The 15,103-nt window shown below is 44.3% G+C and overlaps 13 pseudogenes; all 13 read right to left on the reverse strand.

Annotated features, from left to right (window-relative positions):
• Positions 1–419: 419 nt before the first annotated feature.
• Positions 420–538, reverse strand: LOC137111904 (5S ribosomal RNA; annotated as a pseudogene).
• Positions 539–789: 251 nt separating this feature from the next.
• LOC137112102 (5S ribosomal RNA) lies at positions 790–908 on the reverse strand (annotated as a pseudogene).
• An 857-nt stretch (positions 909–1,765) lies between these two features.
• LOC137111905 (5S ribosomal RNA) lies at positions 1,766–1,884 on the reverse strand (annotated as a pseudogene).
• Positions 1,885–2,741: 857 nt separating this feature from the next.
• On the reverse strand, positions 2,742–2,860 carry LOC137111906 (5S ribosomal RNA; annotated as a pseudogene).
• A 251-nt stretch (positions 2,861–3,111) lies between these two features.
• Positions 3,112–3,230, reverse strand: LOC137112103 (5S ribosomal RNA; annotated as a pseudogene).
• Positions 3,231–4,087: 857 nt separating this feature from the next.
• On the reverse strand, positions 4,088–4,206 carry LOC137111552 (5S ribosomal RNA; annotated as a pseudogene).
• An 857-nt stretch (positions 4,207–5,063) lies between these two features.
• LOC137111907 (5S ribosomal RNA) lies at positions 5,064–5,182 on the reverse strand (annotated as a pseudogene).
• An 857-nt stretch (positions 5,183–6,039) lies between these two features.
• On the reverse strand, positions 6,040–6,158 carry LOC137112199 (5S ribosomal RNA; annotated as a pseudogene).
• Positions 6,159–7,015: 857 nt separating this feature from the next.
• LOC137111908 (5S ribosomal RNA) lies at positions 7,016–7,134 on the reverse strand (annotated as a pseudogene).
• An 857-nt stretch (positions 7,135–7,991) lies between these two features.
• On the reverse strand, positions 7,992–8,110 carry LOC137111410 (5S ribosomal RNA; annotated as a pseudogene).
• An 857-nt stretch (positions 8,111–8,967) lies between these two features.
• Positions 8,968–9,086, reverse strand: LOC137111637 (5S ribosomal RNA; annotated as a pseudogene).
• A 4,403-nt stretch (positions 9,087–13,489) lies between these two features.
• LOC137111678 (5S ribosomal RNA) lies at positions 13,490–13,607 on the reverse strand (annotated as a pseudogene).
• Positions 13,608–14,474: 867 nt separating this feature from the next.
• On the reverse strand, positions 14,475–14,593 carry LOC137111638 (5S ribosomal RNA; annotated as a pseudogene).
• Positions 14,594–15,103: the final 510 nt, after the last annotated feature.

Below are 15,103 nucleotides of genomic sequence, written 5' to 3' on the forward strand. Positions count from 1 at the left end.
ATTTACAAAATATACAATTTATAAACAAAACCACGGCACAAAACCTAACAATTCAAAAATGCTAAATAAGGTTTGGAAACCAAGAACAGCAAACAGGTGCTGATGCCAGAAAGAGCCTCGCTAGCTGTTGGGAACCGTACTTTTAAAACTCCAGGAAGTGTAGGATGGACCAATCAGCTTCCTGTACTGCCCCCCAATCCGGCCAATCAGGCAGGGCACCTATAAGAACAAGAAAATAAAAACAACACATATGGCCAGGACCGTAACATGGTCTACTAGTAATGAAGCACGATGGTTGGCAAACCAATAAAGTAGCAAAACAGCAATGAAAGAACAAAATTTGATGAAAATATAGAACAATTTCTATGAATAAATAGGCAGTAACACCAGCTTGTGCTGCCCGTAAACCCAAGCAAAAAAGCTTACAGCACCTGGTATTCCCAGGCGGTCTTCCTACCAAGTACTAACCAGGCCCGGCTCTATTTGGCTGCCGAGATCGGACGAGATCGGGCGCTTAGAGAGCGGTGTGGCCGTAAGCTGCATTTGACATCATCAACAGCTCTTAAAAACGCTGGAGAAGCAGAATGCATGACACTTGCTAAGAAGAAGATAAATGTGGCAAAGTACTAAAACGGTACTGGTCTAGTAGTAAAGAAGCACGATGGTTGACAAACCAATAAAGTAGCAAAACAGCAATGAAAGAACAAAATTTAATGAAAATATAGAACAATTTCTATGAATAAATCGGCAGTAACACCAGGCTGTGCTGCCCGTAAACCCAAGCAAAAAAGCTTACAGCACCTGGTATTCCTAGGCGGTCTTCCTACCAAGTACTAACCAGGCCCGGCTCTATTTGGCTGCCGAGATCGGACGAGATCGGGCGCTTAGAGAGCGGTGTGGCCGTAAGCTGCATTTGACATCATCAACAGCTCTTAAAAACGCTGGAGAAGCAGAATGCATGACACTTGCTAAGAAGAAGATAAATGTGGCAAAGTACAAAGTACTATAACTGTACTGGTCTGTTACGCCCCTGTCTAGGGGGTCAGGGTGCAACATACAAAGATAAATTAGCATGTTCCCTCTCCGATCCCCAAACCAAAATCCAGGATCGAGATGTTCCAACAGAATGATATTTATTTTAAACGAAAGAAAGTGTCAAACAAAACATGACACTACAACTCAGGGCGAACCAAGGCCAACACAATAAACAAAATAAGCCATTTCCCACAGAAAGTGCTAGCTAGCCTGATAGAAATAAACAAACCAAAAGACAGTCGCTAACCCTAACTCCCTAATGTGAAAACAGTCCAAAGAAAATGGCAGTTCACCCCTACAGATTTAATACTATTTACAAAATATACAATTTATAAACAAAACCACGGCACAAAACCTAACAATTCAAAAATGCTAAATAAGGTTTGGAAACCAAGAACAGCAAACAGGTGCTGATGCCAGAAAGAGCCTCGCTAGCTGTTGGGAACCGTACTTTTAAAACTCCAGGAAGTGTAGGATGGACCAATCAGCTTCCTGTACTGCCCCCCAATCCGGCCAATCAGGCAGGGCACCTATAAGAACAAGAAAATAAAAACAACACATATGGCCAGGACCGTAACATGGTCTACTAGTAATGAAGCACGATGGTTGGCAAACCAATAAAGTAGCAAAACAGCAATGAAAGAACAAAATTTGATGAAAATATAGAACAATTTCTATGAATAAATAGGCAGTAACACCAGCTTGTGCTGCCCGTAAACCCAAGCAAGAAAGCTTACAGCACCTGGTATTCCCAGGCGGTCTTCCTACCAAGTACTAACCAGGCCCGGCTCTATTTGGCTGCCGAGATCGGACGAGATCGGGCGCTTAGAGAGCGGTGTGGCCGTAAGCTGCATTTGACATCATCAACAGCTCTTAAAAACGCTAGAGAAGCAGAATGCATGACACTTGCTAAGAAGAAGATAAATGTGGCAAAGTACAAAGTACTATAACTGTACTGGTCTGTTACGCCCTTGTCTAGGGGGTCAGGGTGCAACATACAAAGATAAATTAGCATGTTCCCTCTCCGATCCCCAAACCAAAATCCAGGATCGAGATGTTCCAACAGAATGATATTTATTTTAAACGAAAGAAAGTGTCAAACAAAACATGACACTACAACTCAGGGCGAACCAAGGCCAACATAATAAACAAAATAAGCCATTTCCCACAGAAAGTGCTAGCTAGCCTGATAGAAATAAACAAACCAAAAGACAGTCGCTAACCCTAACTCCCTAATGTGAAAACAGTCCAAAGAAAATTGCAGTTCACCCCTACAGATTTAATACTATTTACAAAATATACAATTTATAAACAAAACCACGGCACAAAACCTAACAATTCAAAAATGCTAAATAAGGTTTGGAAACCAAGAACAGCAAACAGGTGCTGATGCCAGAAAGAGCCTCGCTAGCTGTTGGGAACCGTACTTTTAAAACTCCAGGAAGTGTAGGATGGACCAATCAGCTTCCTGTACTGCCCCCCAATCCGGCCAATCAGGCAGGGCACCTATAAGAACAAGAAAATAAAAACAACACATATGGCCAGGACCGTAACATGGTCTACTAGTAATGAAGCACGATGGTTGGCAAACCAATAAAGTAGCAAAACAGCAATGAAAGAACAAAATTTGATGAAAATATAGAACAATTTCTATGAATAAATAGGCAGTAACACCAGCTTGTGCTGCCCGTAAACCCAAGCAAAAAAGCTTACAGCACCTGGTATTCCCAGGCGGTCTTCCTACCAAGTACTAACCAGGCCCGGCTCTATTTGGCTGCCGAGATCGGACGAGATCGGGCGCTTAGAGAGCGGTGTGGCCGTAAGCTGCATTTGACATCATCAACAGCTCTTAAAAACGCTGGAGAAGCAGAATGCATGACACTTGCTAAGAAGAAGATAAATGTGGCAAAGTACTAAAACGGTACTGGTCTAGTAGTAAAGAAGCACGATGGTTGACAAACCAATAAAGTAGCAAAACAGCAATGAAAGAACAAAATTTAATGAAAATATAGAACAATTTCTATGAATAAATCGGCAGTAACACCAGGCTGTGCTGCCCGTAAACCCAAGCAAAAAAGCTTACAGCACCTGGTATTCCTAGGCGGTCTTCCTACCAAGTACTAACCAGGCCCGGCTCTATTTGGCTGCCGAGATCGGACGAGATCGGGCGCTTAGAGAGCGGTGTGGCCGTAAGCTGCATTTGACATCATCAACAGCTCTTAAAAACGCTGGAGAAGCAGAATGCATGACACTTGCTAAGAAGAAGATAAATGTGGCAAAGTACAAAGTACTATAACTGTACTGGTCTGTTACGCCCCTGTCTAGGGGGTCAGGGTGCAACATACAAAGATAAATTAGCATGTTCCCTCTCCGATCCCCAAACCAAAATCCAGGATCGAGATGTTCCAACAGAATGATATTTATTTTAAACGAAAGAAAGTGTCAAACAAAACATGACACTACAACTCAGGGCGAACCAAGGCCAACACAATAAACAAAATAAGCCATTTCCCACAGAAAGTGCTAGCTAGCCTGATAGAAATAAACAAACCAAAAGACAGTCGCTAACCCTAACTCCCTAATGTGAAAACAGTCCAATGAAAATGGCAGTCCACCCCTACAGATTTAATACTATTTACAAAATATACAATTTATAAACAAAACCACGGCACAAAACCTAACAATTCAAAAATGCTAAATAAGGTTTGGAAACCAAGAACAGCAAACAGGTGCTGATGCCAGAAAGAGCCTCGCTAGCTGTTGGGAACCGTACTTTTAAAACTCCAGGAAGTGTAGGATGGACCAATCAGCTTCCTGTACTGCCCCCCAATCCGGCCAATCAGGCAGGGCACTTATAAGAACAAGAAAATAAAAACAACACATATGGCCAGGACCGTAACATGGTCTACTAGTAATGAAGCACGATGGTTGGCAAACCAATAAAGTAGCAAAACAGCAATGAAAGAACAAAATTTGATGAAAATATAGAACAATTTCTATGAATAAATAGGCAGTAACACCAGCTTGTGCTGCCCGTAAACCCAAGCAAAGAAGCTTACAGCACGTGGTATTCCCAGGCGGTCTTCCTACCAAGTACTAACAAGGCCCGGCCCTATTTGGCTGCCGAGATCGGACGGGATCGGGCGCTTAGAGAGCGGTGTGGCCGTAAGCTGCATTTGACATCATCAACAGCTCTTAAAAACGCTAGAGAAGCAGAATGCATGACACTTGCTAAGAAGAAGATAAATGTGGCAAAGTACAAAGTACTATAACTGTACTGGTCTGTTACGCCCCTGTCTAGGGGGTCAGGGTGCAACATACAAAGATAAATTAGCATGTTCCCTCTCCGATCCCCAAACCAAAATCCAGGATCGAGATGTTCCAACAGAATGATATTTATTTTAAACGAAAGAAAGTGTCAAACAAAACATGACACTACAACTCAGGGCGAACCAAGGCCAACACAATAAACAAAATAAGCCATTTCCCACAGAAAGTGCTAGCTAGCCTGATAGAAATAAACAAACCAAAAGACAGTCGCTAACCCTAACTCCCTAATGTGAAAACAGTCCAAAGAAAATGGCAGTTCACCCCTACAGATTTAATACTATTTACAAAATATACAATTTATAAACAAAACCACGGCACAAAACCTAACAATTCAAAAATGCTAAATAAGGTTTGGAAACCAAGAACAGCAAACAGGTGCTGATGCCAGAAAGAGCCTCGCTAGCTGTTGGGAACCGTACTTTTAAAACTCCAGGAAGTGTAGGATGGACCAATCAGCTTCCTGTACTGCCCCCCAATCCGGCCAATCAGGCAGGGCACCTATAAGAACAAGAAAATAAAAACAACACATATGGCCAGGACCGTAACATGGTCTACTAGTAATGAAGCACGATGGTTGGCAAACCAATAAAGTAGCAAAACAGCAATGAAAGAACAAAATTTGATGAAAATATAGAACAATTTCTATGAATAAATAGGCAGTAACACCAGCTTGTGCTGCCCGTAAACCCAAGCAAAAAAGCTTACAGCACCTGGTATTCCCAGGCGGTCTTCCTACCAAGTACTAACCAGGCCCGGCTCTATTTGGCTGCCGAGATCGGACGAGATCGGGCGCTTAGAGAGCGGTGTGGCCGTAAGCTGCATTTGACATCATCAACAGCTCTTAAAAACGCTGGAGAAGTAGAATGCATGACACTTGCTAAGAAGAAGATAAATGTGGCAAAGTACAAAGTACTATAACTGTACTGGTCTGTTACGCCCCTGTCTAGGGGGTCAGGGTGCAACATACAAAGATAAATTAGCATGTTCCCTCTCCGATCCCCAAACCAAAATCCAGGATCGAGATGTTCCAACAGAATGATATTTATTTTAAACGAAAGAAAGTGTCAAACAAAACATGACACTACAACTCAGGGCGAACCAAGGCCAACATAATAAACAAAATAAGCCATTTCCCACAGAAAGTGCTAGCTAGCCTGATAGAAATAAACAAACCAAAAGACAGTCGCTAACCCTAACTCCCTAATGTGAAAACAGTCCAAAGAAAATGGCAGTTCACCCCTACAGATTTAATACTATTTACAAAATATACAATTTATAAACAAAACCACGGCACAAAACCTAACAATTCAAAAATGCTAAATAAGGTTTGGAAACCAAGAACAGCAAACAGGTGCTGATGCCAGAAAGAGCCTCGCTAGCTGTTGGGAACCGTACTTTTAAAACTCCAGGAAGTGTAGGATGGACCAATCAGCTTCCTGTACTGCCCCCCAATCCGGCCAATCAGGCAGGGCACCTATAAGAACAAGAAAATAAAAACAACACATATGGCCAGGACCGTAACATGGTCTACTAGTAATGAAGCACGATGGTTGGCAAACCAATAAAGTAGCAAAACAGCAATGAAAGAACAAAATTTGATGAAAATATAGAACAATTTCTATGAATAAATAGGCAGTAACACCAGCTTGTGCTGCCCGTAAACCCAAGCAAAAAAGCTTACAGCACCTGGTATTCCCAGGCGGTCTTCCTACCAAGTACTAACCAGGCCCGGCTCTATTTGGTTGCCGAGATCGGACGAGATCGGGCGCTTAGAGAGCGGTTTGGCCGTAAGCTGCATTTGACATCATCAACAGCTCTTAAAAACGCTGGAGAAGCAGAATGCATGACACTTGCTAAGATGAAGATAAATGTGGCAAAGTACAAAGTACTATAACTGTACTGGTCTGTTACGCCCCTGTCTAGGGGGTCAGGGTGCAACATACAAAGATAAATTAGCATGTTCCCTCTCCGATCCCCAAACCAAAATCCAGGATCGAGATGTTCCAACAGAATGATATTTATTTTAAACGAAAGAAAGTGTCAAACAAAACATGACACTACAACTCAGGGCGAACCAAGGCAAACATAATAAACAAAATAAGCCATTTCCCACAGAAAGTGCTAGCTAGCCTGATAGAAATAAACAAACCAAAAGACAGTCGCTAACCCTAACTCCCTAATGTGAAAACAGTCCAAAGAAAATGGCAGTTCACCCCTACAGATTTAATACTATTTACAAAATATACAATTTATAAACAAAACCACGGCACAAAACCTAACAATTCAAAAATGCTAAATAAGGTTTGGAAAGCAAGAACAGCAAACAGGTGCTGCTGCCAGAAAGAGCCTCGCTAGCTGTTGGGAACCGCACTTTTAAAACTCCAGGAAGTGTAGGATGGACCAATCAGCTTCCTGTACTGCCCCCCAATCCGGCCAATCAGGCAGGGCACCTATAAGAACAAGAAAATAAAAACAACACATATGGCCAGGACCGTAACATGGTCTACTAGTAATGAAGCACGATGGTTGGCAAACCAATAAAGTAGCAAAACAGCAATGAAAGAACAAAATTTGATGAAAATATAGAACAATTTCTATGAATAAATAGGCAGTAACACCAGCTTGTGCTGCCCGTAAACCCAAGCAAAAAAGCTTACAGCACCTGGTATTCCCAGGCGGTCTTCCTACCAAGTACTAACCAGGCCCGGCTCTATTTGGCTGCCGAGATCGGACGAGATCGGGCGCTTAGAGAGCGGTGTGGCCGTAAGCTGCATTTGACATCATCAACAGCTCTTAAAAACGCTGGAGAAGCAGAATGCATGACACTTGCTAAGAAGAAGATAAATGTGGCAAAGTACAAAGTACTATAACTGTACTGGTCTGTTACGCCCCTGTCTAGGGGGTCAGGGTGCAACATACAAAGATAAATTAGCATGTTCCCTCTCCGATCCCCAAACCAAAATCCAGGATCGAGATGTTCCAACAGAATGATATTTATTTTAAACGAAAGAAAGTGTCAAACAAAACATGACACTACAACTCAGGGCGAACCAAGGCCAACACAATAAACAAAATAAGCCATTTCCCACAGAAAGTGCTAGCTAGCCTGATAGAAATAAACAAACCAAAAGACAGTCGCTAACCCTAACTCCCTAATGTGAAAACAGTCCAAAGAAAATGGCAGTTCACCCCTACAGATTTAATACTATTTACAAAATATACAATTTATAAACAAAACCACGGCACAAAACCTAACAATTCAAAAATGCTAAATAAGGTTTGGAAACCAAGAACAGCAAACAGGTGCTGATACCAGAAAGAGCCTCGCTAGCTGTTGGGAACCGTACTTTTAAAACTCCAGGAAGTGTAGGATGGACCAATCAGCTTCCTGTACTGCCCCCCAATCCGGCCAATCAGGCAGGGCACCTATAAGAACAAGAATATAAAAACAACACATATGGCCAGGACCGTAACATGGTCTACTAGTAATGAAGCACGATGGTTGGCAAACCAATAAAGTAGCAAAACAGCAATGAAAGAACAAAATTTGATGAAAATATAGAACAATTTCTATGAATAAATAGGCAGTAACACCAGCTTGTGCTGCCCGTAAACCCAAGCAAAAAAGCTTACAGCACCTGGTATTCCCAGGTGGTCTTCTTACCAAGTACTAACCAGGCCCGGCTCTATTTGGCTGCCGAGATCGGACGAGATCGGGCACTTAGAGAGCGGTGTGGCCGTAAGCTGCATTTGACATCATCAACAGCTCTTAAAAACGCTGGAGAAGCAGAATGCATGACACTTGCTAAGAAGAAGATAAATGTGGCAAAGTACAAAGTACTATAACTGTACTGGTCTGTTACGCCCCTGTCTAGGGGGTCAGGGTGCAACATACAAAGATAAATTAGCATGTTCCCTCTCCGATCCCCAAACCAAAATCCAGGATCGAGATGTTCCAACAGAATGATATTTATTTTAAACGAAAGAAAGTGTCAAACAAAACATGACACTACAACTCAGGGCGAACCAAGGCCAACATAATAAACAAAATAAGCCATTTCCCACAGAAAGTGCTAGCTAGCCTGATAGAAATAAACAAACCAAAAGACAGTCGCTAACCCTAACTCCCTAATGTGAAAACAGTCCAAAGAAAATGGCAGTTCACCCCTACAGATTTAATACTATTTACAAAATATGCAATTTATAAACGAAACCACGGCACAAAACCTAACAATTCAAAAATGCTAAATAAGGTTTGGAAACCAAGAACAGCAAACAGGTGCTGATGCCAGAAAGAGCCTCGCTAGCTGTTGGGAACCGTACTTTTAAAACTCCAGGAAGTGTAGGATGGACCAATCAGCTTCCTGTACTTCCCCCAAATCCGGCCAATCAGGCAGGGCACCTATAAGAACAACAAAATAAAAACAACACATATGGCCAGGACCGTAAAATGGTCTACTAGTAATGAAGCACGATGGTTGACAAACCAATAAAGTAGCAAAACAGCAATGAAAGAACAAAATTTGATGAAAATATAGAACAATTTCTATGAATAAATAGGCAGTAACACCAGCTTGTGCTGCCCGTAAACCCAAGCAAAGAAGCTTACAGCACGTGGTATTCCCAGGCGGTCTTCCTACCAAGTACTAACAAGGCCCGGCCCTATTTGGCTGCCGAGATCGGACGGGATCGGGCGCTTAGAGAGCAGTGTGGCCGTAAGCTGCATTTGACATCATCAACAGCTCTTAAAAACGCTGGAGAAGCAGAATGCATGACACTTGCTAAGAAGAAGATAAATGTGGCAAAGTACAAAGTACTATAACTGTACTGGTCTGTTACGCCCCTGTCTAGGCTGTGGAACAAGATGGCGGCGCGGCAGTAGCTCGCAGCGGCCTCTCCGGATCCAACAAATGGTGTTTTTGCCGTATTTAGCCAGACCCTTTACAGTACATGGACACCACAGTCAGCTGTGTTCATGTTTACGACCGCCAGACATTGCTGCGGCACAGGGTTCATACATACAATAATCTGCACGAGGAAGTAATTGGTAACCTTCGCGACCTCGGCTTGCTACGACCCCAGCGACAAATACCAGGCCCCCAGCCCTCGGTGTCACCTGACGCCGGTGGCCAGGTGAGGGGACGTCGGAAGCGCTGCTCGAGGAAGCGGAAGCGCGGCAAGCGGGCGGGTGTCCGTGCTAGGCTAAATGCTAACCCTAGCCGGCCGGCTCTACCGTCCATTCTCCTCTCCAACGTCTGCTCCCTGGACAATAAACTAGACTAAATCCGACTCCAGCGGACCACGCGGCGAGAATTCAGAGACTGCTGCATCTTTGTTTTCACGGAGACGTGGCTCAGTGACAGAGTTCCGGAAGCCGCCATCCAGCTAGACGGGCTAACCGTGTTTCGCGCCGACAGAAACGCTGCTCTGTGCGGTAAGACTCGCGGTGGTGGCGTGTGTGTTTACATCAACACGGAGTGGTGCAAGAACTCTGTGCTTGTCTCACGTTTCTGCTCATCGCTAGTGGAGTTTGTGACTGTTAGATGCAGACCGTTCTATTTACCACGGGAATTCACCACTGTTTTCATTGTCGGAGTGTACATTCCCCCCAGCGCTAATGCTAAGGAGGCACTGTGTGAACTCTACGGTGCTATTAGCGACCTGCAGAACGCTCACCCCGACGGACTGTTTATTATTGCCGGAGATTTCAACCATGCGAATCTCAGGACTGTGCTCCCTAAACTTCATCAGCATGTGGACTTTGCAACGAGAGGAGGGAACACGCTGGATCTTGTTTACACAAACATCCCCGGCGCGTATCGTGCGGAGCCCCGCCCCCATCTCGGCTACTCAGACCACATCTCGGTTATGCTAATTCCAGCATACAGACCGCTCGTCAGACGCTCTAAACCGGTTCTGAAACAGGTGAAAACCTGGCCAGCAGGAGCTACTTCTGCTCTTCAAGACTGTTTTGAGTGCACTGACTGGGACATGTTTAGGGAGGCCGCAACCAACGGCGATTCCATCAACTTGGAGGAATACACGTCAACAGTAACCAGCTACATCAGCAAGTGCGTTGACGATGTGACCATCTCCAAGACCATCACTACACGCTCCAACAGGAAGCCGTGGATAAATGCCAATGTGTGTGCGCTGCTGAAACAAAGAGACGCTGCCTTCAGAACAGGGGACAAGACGGCCTTGAGAACAGCAAGGGCCAAACTGTCCCGTGCCATTAGAGAGGCAAAGCGCGCACACTCAAAAAAAAATCCACGACCACTTCGAAGACAGCGGAGACACCCGGCGCATGTGGCAGGGCATCCAGGCGATCACGAACTACAAGACAACTTCACCTGATTGTGACCGCGACGCCTCCCTCCCAGATGCGCTGAACCACTTCTACGCCCGGTTTGAGGCACAGAACAACGTGAAGGCGAGGAAGTCCACTCCACCTCCCAGTGACCAGGTGCTCTGTCTAACCACAGCTGAAGTGAGGAAAACTCTATGCAGAGTTAACCCACGGAAGTCTGCTGGACCAGACAACATTCCTGGCAGAGTGCTCAGGGAGTGCGCAGAACAGCTAGCGGATGTCTTCACAGACATCTTCAACATCTCCCTGAGCAGCAACGTTGTTCCTACGTGCCTCAAGGCAACGACCATCGTGCCTGTGCCTAAGAAGTCTACTGTCTCCTGCCTCAATGACTACCGTCCCGTCGCGCTCACACCCATCGTGATGAAGTGCTTCGAGAGGCTCGTCATGAGGCACATTAAGACCCAACTCCCAACCTCCCTGGACCCCATGCAGTTTGCGTATCGTCCAAATCGTTCCACGGACGATGCCATCTCCACGACCCTCCATCTGGCCCTCACCCACCTGGACAGTAAGGACTCATACGTACGAATGCTGTTCATTGACTTCAGCTCAGCATTCAACACAATCATCCCTCAGCACCTGACTGAGAAATTGAGCATACTGGGCCTGAACACCTCCCTCTGCAACTGGATTCTGGACTTCCTGACTGGGAGACCCCAGTCAGTCCGGATCGGGAACAACATCTCCAGCACCACCACACTGAGCACTGGAGCCCCTCAGGGCTGTGTGCTCAGCCCTCTGCTGTTCACTCTGCTGACGCACGACTGTGTAGCAATGCACAGCTCAAACCACATAGTCAAGTTTGCTGATGACACGACCGTGGTGGGTTTAATCAGCAAGAACGACGAGTCAGCCTACAGAGAGGAGGTGCAACGATTAACAGCCTGGTGTGGAGCAAACAACCTGTCTCTGAACGTTGACAAAACTAAAGAGATGGTTGTGGACTTCAGGAGAGCACAGGGTGACCATTCTCCATTGATCATCGATGGATCCTCAGTGGAGATAGTCAAGAGCACCAAATTCCTTGGTGTTCATCTGGCGGACAACCTCACCTGGTCAGTCAACACCAGCTCCATCACCAAGAAGGCCCAGCAGCGTCTCTACTTCCTGAGAAGGCTGAGGAAAGCCCATCTCCCTCCCCCCATCCTGACCATGTTCTACAGAGGGACCATTGAGAGCATCCTGACCAGCTGCATCACTGCCTGGTTTGGAAACTGCACCGTCGCGGATCGCAAGACCCTACAGAGGATAGTGAGGACAGCTGAGAAGATCATCGGAGTCTCTCTGCCCTCTATCATGCACATTTACACCACACGCTGCATCCGCAAAGCCAACAGCATTGTGGACGACCGCACACACCCATCACACACACTCTTCACACTCCTGCCATCAGGAAAGAGGTTCCGAAGCATTCGGGCCACCACATCCAGACTATGCAACAGTTGTTTCCCACAAGCCATCAGGCTCCTCAACACACAGAACTGAAATAGAACTTAAACACACTGCAAACCGAACTCAGCACATTCTCATCACTCACTACTCATCTCATTCCACCACCACTTATTTATTATTTATTTACTTATATCATTCTACATTTACTGCACTACACTGTTTACCTGCTGTTTTTTTTTGCACATTCCAATGCAATTGCACTTTTTTTACATGCTGGACATTTAAATGCACAATACCGTTTACATGCTGCTCTTTTTTTTAACACCCCTAGCACACTTAACTGAACTGTACTGTACTGTAAAATAGTATACAGTAGGTTTACTGGTCGGCACCGTCTTGGGTCTTGTGTCTTGTGTCCTGTCCTGTGTTACTTGTGTTGTCTGTCTACACTGTACGTCTGTACTGTTTTTTCGTCTGCACTGTTTGCACTTGGTTGCACTCGATGCACTTTATTATAACTTGTGTTGTTTGTAGCACCTTGGTTCTTGGAGGAACGTTATCTCGTTTCAACTGTGTACTGTGAACAACTGTGTATAGTAGAAATGACAATAAAAGCCACTTGACTTGACTAGGGGGTCAGGGTGCAACATACAAAGATAAATTAGCATGTTCCCTCTCCGATCCCCAAACCAAAATCCAGGATCGAGATGTTCCAACAGAATGATATTTATTTTAAACGAAAGAAAGTGTCAAACAAAACATGACACTACAACTCAGGGCGAACCAAGGCCAACATAATAAACAAAATAAGCCATTTCCCACAGAAAGTGCTAGCTAGCCTGATAGAAATAAACAAACCAAAAGACAGTCGCTAACCCTAACTCCCTAATGTGAAAACAGTCCAAAGAAAATGGCAGTTCACCCCTACAGATTTAATACTATTTACAAAATATACAATTTATAAACAAAACCACAGCACAAAACCTAACAATTCAAAAATGCTAAATAAGGTTTGGAAACCAAGAACAGCAAACAGGTGCTGATGCCAGAAAGAGCCTCGCTAGCTGTTGGGAACCGTACTTTTAAAACTCCAGGAAGTGTAGGATGGACCAATCAGCTTCCTGTACTGCCCCCCAATCCGGCCAATCAGGCAGGGCACCTATAAGAACAAGAAAATAAAAACAACACATATGGCCAGGACCGTAACATGGTCTACTAGTAATGAAGCACGATGGTTGGCAAACCAATAAAGTAGCAAAACAGCAATGAAAGAACAAAATTTGATGAAAATATAGAACAATTTCTATGAATAAATAGGCAGTAACACCAGCTTGTGCTGCCCGTAAACCCAAGCAAAGAAGCTTACAGCACGTGGTATTCCCAGGCGGTCTTCCTACCAAGTACTAACAAGGCCGGCCCTATTTGGCTGCCGAGATCGGACGGGATCGGGCGCTTAGAGAGCGGTGTGGCCGTAAGCTGCATTTGACATCATCAACAGCTCTTAAAAACGCTGGAGAAGCAGAATGCATGACACTTGCTAAGAAGAAGATAAATGTGGCAAAGTACAAAGTACTATAACTGTACTGGTCTGTTACGCCCTTGTCTAGGGGGTCAGGGTGCAACATACAAAGATAAATTAGCATGTTCCCTCTCCGATCCCCAAACCAAAATCCAGGATCGAGATGTTCCAACAGAATGATATTTATTTTAAACGAAAGAAAGTGTCAAACAAAACATGACACTACAACTCAGGGCGAACCAAGGCCAACATAATAAACAAAATAAGCCATTTCCCACAGAAAGTGCTAGCTAGCCTGATAGAAATAAACAAACCAAAAGACAGTCGCTAACCCTAACTCCCTAATGTGAAAACAAGAGAAAACAATCAAAAGAAAATGGCTGTTCACCCCTACAGATTTAATACTATTTACAAAATATACAATTTATAAACAAAACCACGGCACAAAACCTAACAATTCAAAAATGCTAAATAAGGTTTGGAAACCAAGAACAGCAAACAGGTGCTGCTGCCAGAAAGAGCCTCGCTAGCTGTTGGGAACCGTACTTTTAAAACTCCAGGAAGTGTAGGATGGACCAATCAGCTTCCTGTACTGCCCCCCAATCCGGCCAATCAGGCAGGGCACCTATAAGAACAAGAAAATAAAAACAACACATATGGCCAGGACCGTAACATGGTCTACTAGTAATGAAGCACGATGGTTGACAAACCAATAAAGTAGCAAAACAGCAATGAAAGAACAAAATTTGATGAAAATATAGTACAATTTCTATGAATAAATAGGCAGTAACACGAGCTTGTGTTGCCCGTAAACCCAAGCAAAGAAGCTTACAGCACGTGGTATTCCCAGGCGGTCTTCCTACCAAGTACTAACAAGGCCCGGCCCTATTTGGCTGCCGAGATCGGACGGGATCGGGCGCTTAGAGAGCAGTGTGGCCGTAAGCTGCATTTGACATCATCAACAGCTCTTAAAAACGCTGGAGAAGCAGAATGCATGACACTTGCTAAGAAGAAGATAAATGTGGCAAAGTACAAAGTACTATAACTGTACTGGTCTGTTACGCCCCTGTCTAGGGGGTCAGGGTGCAACATACAAAGATAAATTAGCATGTTCCCTCTCCGATCCCCAAACCAAAATCCAGGATCGAGATGTTCCAACAGAATGATATTTATTTTAAACGAAAGAAAGTGTCAAACAAAACATGACACTACAACTCAGGGCGAACCAAGGCCAACATAATAAACAAAATAAGCCATTTCCCACAGAAAGTGCTAGCTAGCCTGATAGAAATAAACAAACCAAAAGACAGTCGCTAACCCTAACTCCCTAATGTGAAAACAGTCCAAAGAAAATGGCAGTTCACCCCTACAGATTTAATACTATTTACAAAATATACAATTTATAAACAAAACCACGGCACAAAACCTAACAATTCAAAAATGCTAAATAAGGT

Source organism: Channa argus, unplaced genomic scaffold (assembly GCF_033026475.1).
Source record: "Channa argus isolate prfri unplaced genomic scaffold, Channa argus male v1.0 Contig011, whole genome shotgun sequence".
Classification (NCBI taxonomy): Eukaryota; Metazoa; Chordata; class Actinopteri; order Anabantiformes; family Channidae; genus Channa; species Channa argus.